Genomic DNA, 12,472 nt, shown 5'->3' with positions numbered 1-12,472 from the left:
TAGCATTTACATTTTCTGGAATCAAGTTGTTCAACTGATTAATTGTTCTAACTATCAGGAACTTTCTCCTCAGTTCTAAGTTGCTTCTCTCCTTGATTATTTCCATGCATTGCTTCTTGTTCTGCCCTCAGGTGCTTTGGAGAATAGCTTGCCTCCCTCTTCTTTGTGGCAACCCCTGAGATATTGGAACACTGCTATCATGTCTCCCATAGTCCTTCTTTTCATTAAACGAGACATACCCAGTTCCTGCAACCGTTCCGCATATGTTTTAGTCTCCAGTCCCCTAATCATCTTTGATGCTCTTCTCTGCACTCTTTCTAGAGTCTCCACATCTTTTTTATATCATGGCGACCAAAACTGGATGCAGTATTCCAAGTGTGGCTCATCATTCTCAGGACTCATATAGAAGTGGAAGAAGTGGAAGTGGAAAATGCCACAAAGTCTCTTTCTAAGAGCACATCTTTCAGCATCTTTGCTGAAGAAACAGAAGCCTAGTTAATACCTAGAAGAATTTTATTTATTTATTTATATCACACTTTTATTTTTTTTATTAATAACTCAAGGCAACGGACATATCCAACAAACCCTCCTCTTCTTATTTTCCTCGCAATAAGTCACCCACCTGGCTTTCATGGCTAAGGTGGGAAGTCATGGTCACCTGCTTTTTAGACTGGTGCCTTAATCACTAGCCCAAATTGCCTTAGAATCATCAAAGGCTCCTGTTATTACAATAGAAAAACTTTTTATAGGGACATGGACAAACAATAATCTAAGAATCTGCTCACTTATAAGCAAGGAGGAGAGGGATACGATGCTTGGATGCTAAGTTCAGAATAGCGGCTGTCATATCTGTGTGAAATTTTGAACCCACTCTGAGACATACATTTTAAAGTCTTCACTGGAATCCAGCATTTTCATTAAGGATAGGCAAATGCATTGTTCAGATTCCCGTATGATATATTAACAAGGAGTTGAAAATTCCCAAGAATCAAACTTTCAGCATAATTTCTATAAAATAGTTGGTTGAGTTGATTTTTAAAAGGGTGTTCCCTCCTTGTTTCCAAAAGTTACAGTTGTCTGCTCTTTGTGCTATTTCATCAGTTTTGAATTTTCTGAATTTAGTTATCATGCAGCATAAATGAATGACTTTTTCTGGAGAGTAATGGGTATAAACATGTCATAATTGAGGTTGTCAGCTGTAGATGGATTTATAAAGTTTTAAATCAGTCATACCAGTTTACTTAAAATATATTAAATATATATTAAATTCAATTTAATTTAACCATAGAATTGCCTTCTGGTTTGGTACCATCAGATATGTTAAATGATAACTTTCATCATCCCAGTCAACCATCAGAGAGGCTGTCATTAAAAATAAATATAGCTATTACACCTAGAACAGTTGAATAATTTTAATAAATTAAAATAGTTGCTTTATTGTAAGCAGAACAATTCGTTGTAGTGAATATTGAGATTTTTTAACTTGCATTGGATGTTGGGCTCAATCCTGCTAGTGCATTTGATGATGAGTGATTGTATTTCTAATAAGGGTTGCTTAATTTTTTCCCCCCATTAGTATTTGATGGTTGTGTATGCATCTTGGGTCCCCTCCCCTTGGCAGATGGCAGAATATGAATTTCTAGATTTATAATGTCAGCCCTGGCCCAAGTTTTTCTTATAAGCTTCTGCCACTCTATTGCATCCATTGGAGATGGGGCTGGGAAGAGAAAAGAGTGTTTTCCAGTCTCACGGAATTGTTGGTTGAGTGTTTGTTTGGGATAATAAGTGGAAACCATCTTAGGAATGCCTTTTATGCATGTATTCCTTTTTTTTAAAAAAAACCTGCTCTAATCCATAGATATATGCTTTTTGCTGCCTTCCTTGACTTCAAATACTAAAGATGGCTGGATTCCATACAACTGGGATCAGCAGAAGAGAGTTTTGGAGGACTCTGTCCCCTTTGTTCCAAATAATTTGCCTCTGGCTCCTGCCACATAGCCTGTTTAATTCATTCTCTCAAGGCTTTCCACAAAAGCAAGACAATTACCAGAACACAGGCACCTTTGTAGCTGTGCCTTGGTGAAAGCCCAATTAATTGTGCTGCATTTTAAAGTAATGTATGCATTAGGGATGGCAGCTGACTGTGTAGCACATTGTTTTGTACTTACTTGTTTAGAAAAGCTTGCCTCTGTCTTTTAATTAGAAGGAGGATTTTGCTTTGGGATTCTTTTTGGAGGAAAAGTTCCTTCAGAAAGCCAGCTCTGGTGCTCCACTGGTTGAAACCCTCATGGGTGTCCTACAGTGTCACTGGCACTGAGGGTGGTTGGGGGGGGGGGAGGGAGGAGAAAAGCCATTGCACGTGATAATTAGCCTCCTCCCAAATTTATATTTCTGGTGCTAATTGCTGGGCTAAGTGAAGCCCTAGTTTAGCCACAGATGAATCTGCTAAACAAACACAGAGGCAACCAAAACACACAGATGTGCTTCTGTTTCCAAATCTGCATGCTAATTATTGTTTGCAGTCTTCAAAATCCCCCACGCCTGCTCCCTTTCTCCCTCCTTGATTACTTCAGTACAAAGAGATAGCAGCAATCAACACTTCACAGTGTTCAGAAACAGGTTGGTCAACAGCAAGGACAATAAATAAACACCCCAGATGAATGTTCTTTCTCAAGTTCCTCTCCTCTATACAACACTTAAGAATCTTCCTTTCTGGAGAAAATACCTTCCAGTTATTTCAACATGACTTGTGCATGGCAATGATTAGCCTCAGCTTCTATTGTCACACCCCCATCTTGCAATATGGCTTTAAGAAATGTTCCTTACTGTATTTATTCAAAATAAGGCAAAAAGGCAAGAGCATAATTAGATATGGACTGGGAATAAGAGCTGGAAGAGTGATATTTCCCTGGTGGCCACTGAAGGTTTTGCATTGCTGAATTGTTAGGAAGTGTGTGAACAGTCACTGAACCTCCACATATGACAAGGGAGGAATTTTGGGGAAACCAAATCCCAGCCTCAGGGAGGAGAAACCTTGGCTTTTTATCAAGAACAGGCAATAAATGAATGCACCTCGGAACAAGGTTCAAAGGCATGTATTTATAATTATAGAACCCAAAATAAAGGCATACATCACTAAAACTCAGGGCAGGAGTCTGAAAGGTACAACAGCTTCCATCATCAGACCATAGGGATATAACAAGAAATCAGATGACCTTTTGGAGGAAAAGTTTTATGTTAACCAAATTCTGCCCAATCACACATAACAGATGTGAAAAGGGGAAGGCTTGGCTACCACCACAATTCTTTTTATCCAACTCATGGACACTTGTGCCTGATGAATTCCAAATGGATGAAACTGACTTCATGATGTCTCCTGTTAGTCAGTGGGTCTTAAGATCAGCAACTACCGGTATTTCAAGAGGCTGGAACTACATAATCAATACATTCCAGTCTGCCACAGATGCTATAATTCCCAGCCAGCTATAGCCCAGGAGGACAGAGGCATAAAGCCCAGAGCCACTGTTTTAGTAAATGTTACTTATTGTTTTGTTGTATGTTGTGAGTCACCAAGAGTCTAGGGGATGTAAATGTTATAGAAATAGATCAACAGAGTTGGAAGGGACCTTGGAGATCTTCTAGTCCAACCTCCTGCTTAGGCAGGAAACCCTACACCACATCAGACAAATGGTTATACAACATCTTCTTAAAAACTTCCACTGTTGGAGCATTCACAACTTCTGGAGGCAAGCTGTTCCACTGATTAATTGTTCTAACTGTCAGGAAATTTCACAACTTCTGGAGGCAAGTTGTTCCACTCATTAATTGTTCTAACTGTCAGGAAATTTCTCCTCAGTTCTAAGTTGCTTCTCTCCTTGATAAATTTCCACTCATTGCTTCTGGTCCTGCCCTCAGGTGCTTTAGAGAATAGCTTGCCTCCCTCTTATTTGTGGCAGCCCCTGAGATATTGGAACACTGCTATCATGTCATCCCTAGTCCTTCTTTTCATCAAACTAAACATAGCCAGTTGCTGCAACCGTTCTTCATATGTTTTATCCTCTAGTCCCTTAATCATCTTTGTTACTCTTCTCTGCACTCTTTCTAGAGTCTCAACATATTTATGTGTTAAACAAACAAACAAACAAACAAATAAATAAATAAATGTGTCTGTGTATGTTGGTGTTTATGTAGGAATAACTAATGACTAATCTACCCTGGAATCTAGATGTTTCTGTGTAAGTTTCAAGACTGTTTTTGCCTCTGAAAAAAAAGAGAGTTAAATTGTAAATCATTTGAGGATGTTTATTTATGCAGAGATTTACTGGAATCAGAGCTGCCAGGATAAATCCTCATAGCACATTCACAGTACTTTAGGAAGACACCTCAGATTTTGTAGGCAGAGGAAGGAGTTGGGAGTTTCCTGGGAGGTCTATGAAGGAAGTCAAAAGACAACTAGACCTTGCAATAAAATTTCACCCCAATGGTTTGACTTAATTCACTTCCATTCATCCAGCAGGGGTGGGCAATTAATTTTAATAGGGGAAACTGGGAATGTTGTTTAGGGCCAAACTAATAGACTGAACTTAATTCTCTCAATCTTAATTATATTGCTTTATAAAAAGCAGTAAATTATACAGTTTGGATTACTGTGAAGTTGTGTAGGCACTCACACATGTACATATATACATTAAAAAATAAAAATTGCTTTCAAAATAAAAGCAATGCAATTGTATGGTGTGCATGGTAAACACCACCTCTGACTGGCCCCACCCCCATCTATTCTCTGCCTTCCGGGTCCCAGCTGAATGGGAGGAAATGCGGATTTTACAGTAACCTTCCCCTGGAGTGGGGAGGGAATGGAGAATTTACAGTATCCTTCCTTTGCCATGCCCACAGAACCAGTAGTAAAACTTTTTGAACCCCACCACTGATCCAGGGCACCTAATGCTAGCATGCAAGGTGAGATAGCATTTGGAAATCACATAGCGTATACAATTCTGCCAACATCACAATTCTCTCATCTCCAGGATCTATTTTCCAAGGAATCTTCCCCACTGTGTTTAATAGCCAGACCAGCTTCGCTTCTCCAAACTGCTTAAAAGAATGGGAGAATAAAAACAGAAGGTAAAGCTATCCTGAATGGCTCGAGGTTGACTCAGACTTCCATACTTCTGAAGTTGGTCAAATGAGGACCCAGATTGTCAGGGGCAATACGCTGACTTTGTAAACCACTCAAAGAGTGCTGGAAAGCACTGTGAAGTGGTATATAAGTCTAAGTGCTATTGCTATGTAACTGAACCCAAGTACCGATGTAAAGATATGCATAAACAATGTACAGGGCACCCAAACACATAGGACCCTTTTCTGTAGTTGGTGGTACAAGACGGTCTATAACGATTAGCTACGCAAGATCTCCAGGCTATTCTTGAATACTGAAATGAAATATATTTCATGCTAAGTAACCACTGGAGCTTGGAAGGGGGTGGTGGTGGGGGAAAGCAGAGATTGGTTTATGTGGAGAATTTCCCCTTTTTTCCACATCTGGTCCTCATAAAACAGCAACCAGCAAAATGCTTGAGATCCAATTTCTTCATCAGCTGCTTGGAGATGAGATTCTACCGTTGTGGGGTGGGGGGAAAAGTTGTTCTCTTAGAAAAAGAGAGACACGGCCTCCACATTAAAATATTCTGATTCTTTTTTTTCTGCTTGGAAATCCTTGCTTCTTTTCTCTTCTTTGTCTGCTTTGCTGGTCTTATCTGCCAAATGTGGTCTAAGTTCTCCAGGAAAAAAAAAGATTTTTCCTGTGGCAATGGGTTGTCTTGTTAATAAAATGTCCTCATGCTACCGTCATCCTGGCCTAGTCAGCCCAATATTTGTGGTTTCTTGTCTGGTTGTTTTTTAGAACCCTTAGACATCTGTCTTAGTAGTCATGACATTCCTGCAGCTGTTCTAAAAAGATAAATTTCCACTATCTATATTTGGGCTTTTTGAGAGGATTTTGTCCATGGCTGCCTTTTCTCACACACACACAGCCATTTCACTTCTGCAAAAAAAATTTCAAGCAAACAGCAATTAGATGCACAACCCATTGAAAATTTGTTTGGAAGTTGCAGAGCCAACAGTGGTGGCTTCTGGGAGTTGTAGCTTAACCACATCTGAAAGATCACTGCAAGAAGGGCACAAGTATAATGCAAATATTTATATCTACATCTAGCAGAGGTGGGTTCCTACCAGTTCGCACCTATTCGGTAGAACCGGTTCGTCAAATCTACCGAACCGGTTAGAAGAGGTTCCACCAGTGGACCCGGAAAGCAGGCCACACCTACAGAAGAGGTGGCAAGGATCTTGTAACTTGACAGCTTTAAGACTTGCATGCTTCAATGCCAGAGTTTCTGAATAGCTACTTGGACCAACCCAAGTACTAATTCATAATTTCATGTCTGGTCACATGGGTGGCAAGCCACTCCCACAAAGGAGGCCATACCCACAGAGTAGGTTCCAACAATTTTTGAAACCCACCACTGACATCTAGCTGACCATGTGGAGCAGAAACATTAGGACAGTTACCATCAGACTAACCCTCTACTCAGTCTACTGCACAATTTGGAGTCCCACTCACACAAGGTTTCATAAAGGTCTACCCCAGGACATATAACTTTTAATCATGAGATCTGTATTCTAACAATATGTGATGTGCATAGGTCACATTGTCAATAGATATGAGAAGCAGAACTATTTAATCTTAGGAGAATTCTCAAAGTGACAATGAGAAACAAAACAGAAAATCTGATAGTTATAAAAACAAAGGACTGATGGATACGGACCAGACCATCTGGGAGAAGGGGTCAAATAAAGTGGGGGAGAAAACCCAAACATAAGAGATTTGGGTTGTTTTGCAGAGTTTGCTTAAGTGGTTGCTTCCTGCCTGGGAAGGAAGCCTGACAAGACCCAGAGACTTTGTGAAATATTTCATGCTCACTTGATAGCCTCCATTTGGTTGCAACAAAGAAGATGGTAACATTTTTGGCTGGATTTGTTTGACCTGTGAAGTCTAAAAGTTTGGCCCAATAATCCTGTGTCCACACCCATCCCCATCTCCTCCAACGCTTTGTCCCTGATATTATCCAAACCCCGAGAAACCAATCAAGAGAAACTGGACTTTGTAGCCTATGTTAAATTACAAACATGCATGCTTGCTATCTGGCTTAGTATGTCATGTGACCAAAACTTTCATCTGTCTGCTCAAAGAACAGCCCCATAGGAGGTCTTCATATTCAGATGTCTTGGATTCATAATCAGAATGGCTCTAAAGCCATGATGGCGAACCTGTGGCATGCTTACCAGAGGTGGCACACAGAGCCCTCTCTGTGGGCACACGCACCATTGCCAGCTGGTCATCTGGTTTTTGATGTGCACATGTGTGCCAAACAGCTGGTCTTCGTGCATGCTGGAACACTGGAAACCCAAAGACTAAGTGGCTGGCGCACATGCATGCTCCAGAAACCAGAAGATCAGATGGCTGGCACACACATGTGCACCGGCTACCTTTGGGTTTCTGGCACTCTGGCATGCGCACGCATGCATGCATACACGTTAGGGTTTGGGCATTCGGTGCCGAAAAGGTTTGCCAGCTTCCTCTGTTCCTTTCCTTTCCCCTTTCCCACCACTTCCCCACCCCTTTTTTTCCTACTGAGTCCTATTGGGATTGTTCAGATAATGACCATCTTGTGTTCCCCCTGCTTTAATTATTAAATTTATATGCTGCCCATCTCACTATCCAAACAGACTCTGAGCAGTTTTTAATTGGATGCTTTCAACTGAAGTTTGTGCTTAAAAATGACTGGAATATTTTTAAAGAGGCAGACTTAAAAACTGCATTTTTGAGTCTGGGAATCCTGGTGGTTGATAGAAACAGCATCAGTGGTGGGATACAACTAGTATGCCCTGGTACGGGCATACTGGTGCCTGTTGGGAGCACCAGGTACCTTTCTGGTACGGTGCTTCGGAGGGCCCACCTGCCTGCCCATGCTCCTTACCTGTATTTGAGCTGTTCGGGGCTTCCATGCACACGCACGGAGCATATAGCACCTGCATGATGCTCTGTCGAGCAGCTGGAGCATCACAGAGGTGTCGCGGAGTGTCGCAGGCGGTAAGTACGCATGTGTGCGCTGTGCACATTCATGTGGAGGACACCTGGCCCCGTTGCACCATACCAGTTGCAATGGGATCTGGAACCCATCACTATACAGCATAGATATTCCGGCACCACTGATCAAAAGGCAAAGTTCACCAAATCCTTTTCAAATTCTTGCAGAACCTTACATCCAGTCTTGAAAATAGGAAGAAGTCACAGGGAGAAAGACCCTTGAGCATCTGAAGGTCAGTGATGGGACCAACAGCTTCAAACTCTCTCCTTCCCCCCCCCCCAATTGTTTTCTGCATACAAATGTAATGAGAGGCATTAGTTGGTTTTGAAAAATCCCTATAACAAAGAAAAGGGATGGAGGAGAATTGGCATTTTCTTCTCCTCCAAACCCCTCGCCATTTGGGGTTAAGAGAAAAAAAAAAAGCTTGCAGACTAGAAAGGACTGTGATGAGGGACACAAGTGTATATTTGAGTCTACACTTAATGGTTTGAACCATTATTTTTTTTTAAAAATGGTGTGTGTTTAAAACAGAGCCCACAGTGAGATAACTTCAGATATTTAGCCAAAGGGCAGAGATCTCTTATTAAACTATCCATCAACTATCTATCCATTTGCAAAGTCTCAGCCAGGGTTGAATAATGATTATAATCTATTCAGTATTTGCTGTAGTTGCAAATAGACAAATGAAAGGATTCAGTTAAAAGAAGAAGTTAAAATATTTTCAGAAATATAAGAGTCTTTGGCAGCAAGGCTGGCGTTTTTAGCAAACATTTTCTTAAGAGGAGAAGAAGGACTGACTAAGTTCACATAACATACGTACTATACCAAACTATAAAAGAAGGAGGTGGGTTGATTTTGCATCACGCATTAGCTTAAAACTGGCACAGCTATCTTAAAAGTACAGGTAGTCCTCAACTTACGACCACGGTTGGGTCCATTTGTCAAGCATCTGAATATAAATCACATGGCCACGGAGATCCTGTGACAGTCATAAGCGTCAAATATGGTCATAAGTTACTTTTTTCAGTGCCGTTGTAACTTCAAACAATCACTAGGTGAACTGCTGTAAGTTGAGGACTACCTGTATTTGTGTGATCCCAGGCAGTATTGAGATGATGACTGCAATTTCAAAAACTCATCAAACTTCAAGTTAGGAAAGAAAATCTGTGCTTCCTTGGTGATCTTCCCTATTCAATCTAGCATCATGAATGACCTTGGGTTTCTATGTTTCTTTGACTCATTCTTAGGGAGTGACATAGACAAGGAGGGATGAAATTATGGACCATGTTCTTCTCACTTCCCATGTCTGTGGAAGTGTCTTCCTCTCCCATCATACGTAAAGGTAAAGGTTCCCCTTGCAGATATGTGCTAGTCATTCCTCACTCAAGGGGGCGGTGCTCATCTCCATTTGAAAACCGAAGAGCCAGCGCTGTCCAAAGACGTCTCCATGGTCATGTGGCTGGCATGACTAAATGCCAAAGTCGCACGGAACGCTGTTACCTTCCCACCAAAGGTGGTTCCTATTTTTCTACTTGCATTTTTTACATGCTTTCGAACTGCTAGGTTGGCAGAAGCTGGGACAAATAACGGGAGCTCACTCTGTTACGTGGCGTTAGGGATTCGAACCGCCAAACTGCCGACCTTTCTGATTGACGAGCTCAGCATCTTAGCCATCATACATTGTCCCAAATTCAAAACCAAACATGATCATCTTAGTTTCCAATATTCCCTTATATCCCCTCCATCTGCTATTCCTTCTTTGTGGGGAGGGGAGGATAAAAATCACAGTTGTTAAAAAAAAAGAAAAAGAAAAGCCACAGGCTCTAATTAGTGTACAAAGCGTGTAACATTTGTTTCATTGCAATAACCTTGCCAGATTGATTTGGGTTGTTTTTAAAACAGCTGCCACATTGCAGCTTTGATCACAATCCTTTGCAATTTGGGACAGCCCTGTGTTCAAAGGACTCTTCTTTCTTCACTCTCCTTCATCTCCTCAGCCCACTTGTCCCTTCTCCCCCGGGAAGCCACTTTCCCCAGCATTGCATCGGCAACTGGCTATAAAAACGGCATAGCCTTCATGTCGGAGTGTGGAGTCCCACAGCCTCAAACATTACTGGAGGAGGCCTCTGGCATCCCTCAGCCTCCTTTCAAGGGCTACTGGGAATGGGAGAATGGGTTCCTATTATACAGTTCTGCCTTAAGATATATTGTAACTAATTACCTAATCACTAAGACAAACTGCATTTTGGAGCATATGTTTGATTAAAATAAGCATATACTGCATTTCTTTCCTTCTTTCCTTTCTCCCTCCCTCTCTCCCTCTTTCTTTTCTTTTCTTTTTTAAGCTGACTTCTCCCTCCCTCCTTTCCTTCCTCCTTCTTCCTTCCTTTCTCCTTCCCTCTTCTTTCGTGCCTTCTCCCTCCCTCCTTCCCTTTTCCTTCCTTCCTTCCTCTCTTTTCTTTCCTGCTTTCTCTCTCCCTCCTTTCCTCCTTCCCTCTTCCTTCCTCCCTCCTTCCCTCTTTTCTCCTCCCTCTTCTGCTTCCTCCCTTCCTTTTTCTTTCCTGCCTTCTCTTACTCCCTCATCCTCCCTCCCTCCCTTTCCTGCCTTCTCCCTCCTCCCTCCCTCCCTTTTCTTTCCTGCCTTTTGCCCTCCTTCCCTCTCTCCCTCCTTCCCTCATGTTTTCTGCCTTCTCCTGCCCTCCTCTTCTCCCTCCCTCCCTTTTCTTTCCTGCCTTTCCTTTCTCCTTCCCTCCCTCCCTCTTCCTTCCTTCCTCCTTCTCTCTTGTTTTCTGCCTTCTCCCTCCCTCCCTTTTCTTTCCTACCTTCTCCTTTCTCCTCTCCTCCCTCCCTCCCTCCCACATAAATGCATTAAGTGTCTATGCTTGTCTTCTGCGACATTAATGCTATTTCAATCTAATGACTCTAAGCAGAGCAAGCATTTGGTGGTGACATCCCGTGTTTGGAAGTGCTTTGTCTGACATTGATTTTAACGTCCTTTTTGTCAGCAAGTTCATTCAATTCCCCAGAACCATAGAATTCCCCCCAATTTTACATGTATTTTATGCCACAGCTAATTGGTCTGATTTACCTGCTCTTCAATTCAATCCAATCTTTATTGTGGTCATGGACCAGCACATTTACTTGCTCTTTAAAGGGTACTGGAATGGTTTACTGTGGTTATTATATTTTAATCATCATCCTGCATTTTGTTATTTCCTGTGCATTCATACTTGCTGGGAAAAATACAGCCTGGGATCTTAGATCACATTATCAGACTAAACATATCAGTTCCACTGTTCACTGGCAAGAGTGAAGAAGCTACATATTACTTCGTAGGTGACATTTAATTGTAGCCATAATTCTGTTTCATATAAATGTATGCATGTGGGTGGCCATATAAAAGTGACTGATCAATAAATAAAAATCATGTCAGATTCATGACAATGAAATGGGAGATTCTGATGGGGAGGGGGGAGTTATGAATTCCAGTTGTTACTGAATACCATCTTACTAATAAGGGAGAATAGCAAAGTAATAATAATAAGAGGGTATCTATCTGAATTATTCTTGTGAGTTTCCGTAAAGCATCTGCTGCTTCCATTGGTGGAACACCAGAAGCTGGATTAGGGGCCTACAATCTGAGAGTTGGAAAGAGACGTTAGGTTATAGACTAGTGATGGCTAACCTTTTTGGCATCATGTGCCGAAAGCATACACATGTGCCTGATAGCGTGCACTTGCACCAGTGTAGGCGGTATGCCCCGGTACGGGCATACCGGAGCCTGCCCGGAGCACCAGCTATCATTCTGGTACGGTGCTCCGGAGGGCCCACCCACCCGCCTGAGCATTTTACCATGTTTTAAAGCTTTTGGTGCTTCCGTGCACGCGCATGGCACGTACAGCACCTATGTGACACTCCGCCAAGCAGCTGGAGCACCGCAGACTCCCTGCAACCTCCTGGGACAAAAAACTGGCCATTGGGGGGGACGTGCGGCAACCCCCTGTGCTCACTCCCCCCATGCATGCATGCATGTCTCATACATGCACCCTGCCCCCAGCACATGCACAGCAGAGACCCAAAAACCAACTGGCCGGTGGGAGGCACATGCACATGCACAGTGGAGCTGAGCTGGGGCGATGGCTCACATGCCCACAGAGAGGGCTCTGCGTGGCACCTGTGGCACACATGCCATAGGTTCGCCATCACAGTTACAGACCATAAATCCTCATCTTTGTTTAACATTGAAATCCAAATTTAAATATCCTTGAAAGATGGCTGTTTAACCTCCATGTGAACTCCATGCTATCAATGAAGGAGACCCGCCA

Source organism: Thamnophis sirtalis, unplaced genomic scaffold (genome assembly GCF_051295495.1).
Source record: "Thamnophis sirtalis isolate CommonGarterSnake01/CBP01778 unplaced genomic scaffold, rThaSir2_p1.2 scaffold_1, whole genome shotgun sequence".
In the NCBI taxonomy this organism is placed as follows: Eukaryota; Metazoa; Chordata; class Lepidosauria; order Squamata; family Natricidae; genus Thamnophis; species Thamnophis sirtalis.
The sequence above is the reverse complement of the archived record's forward strand: the minus strand, read 5'-3'. Positions refer to the sequence as shown.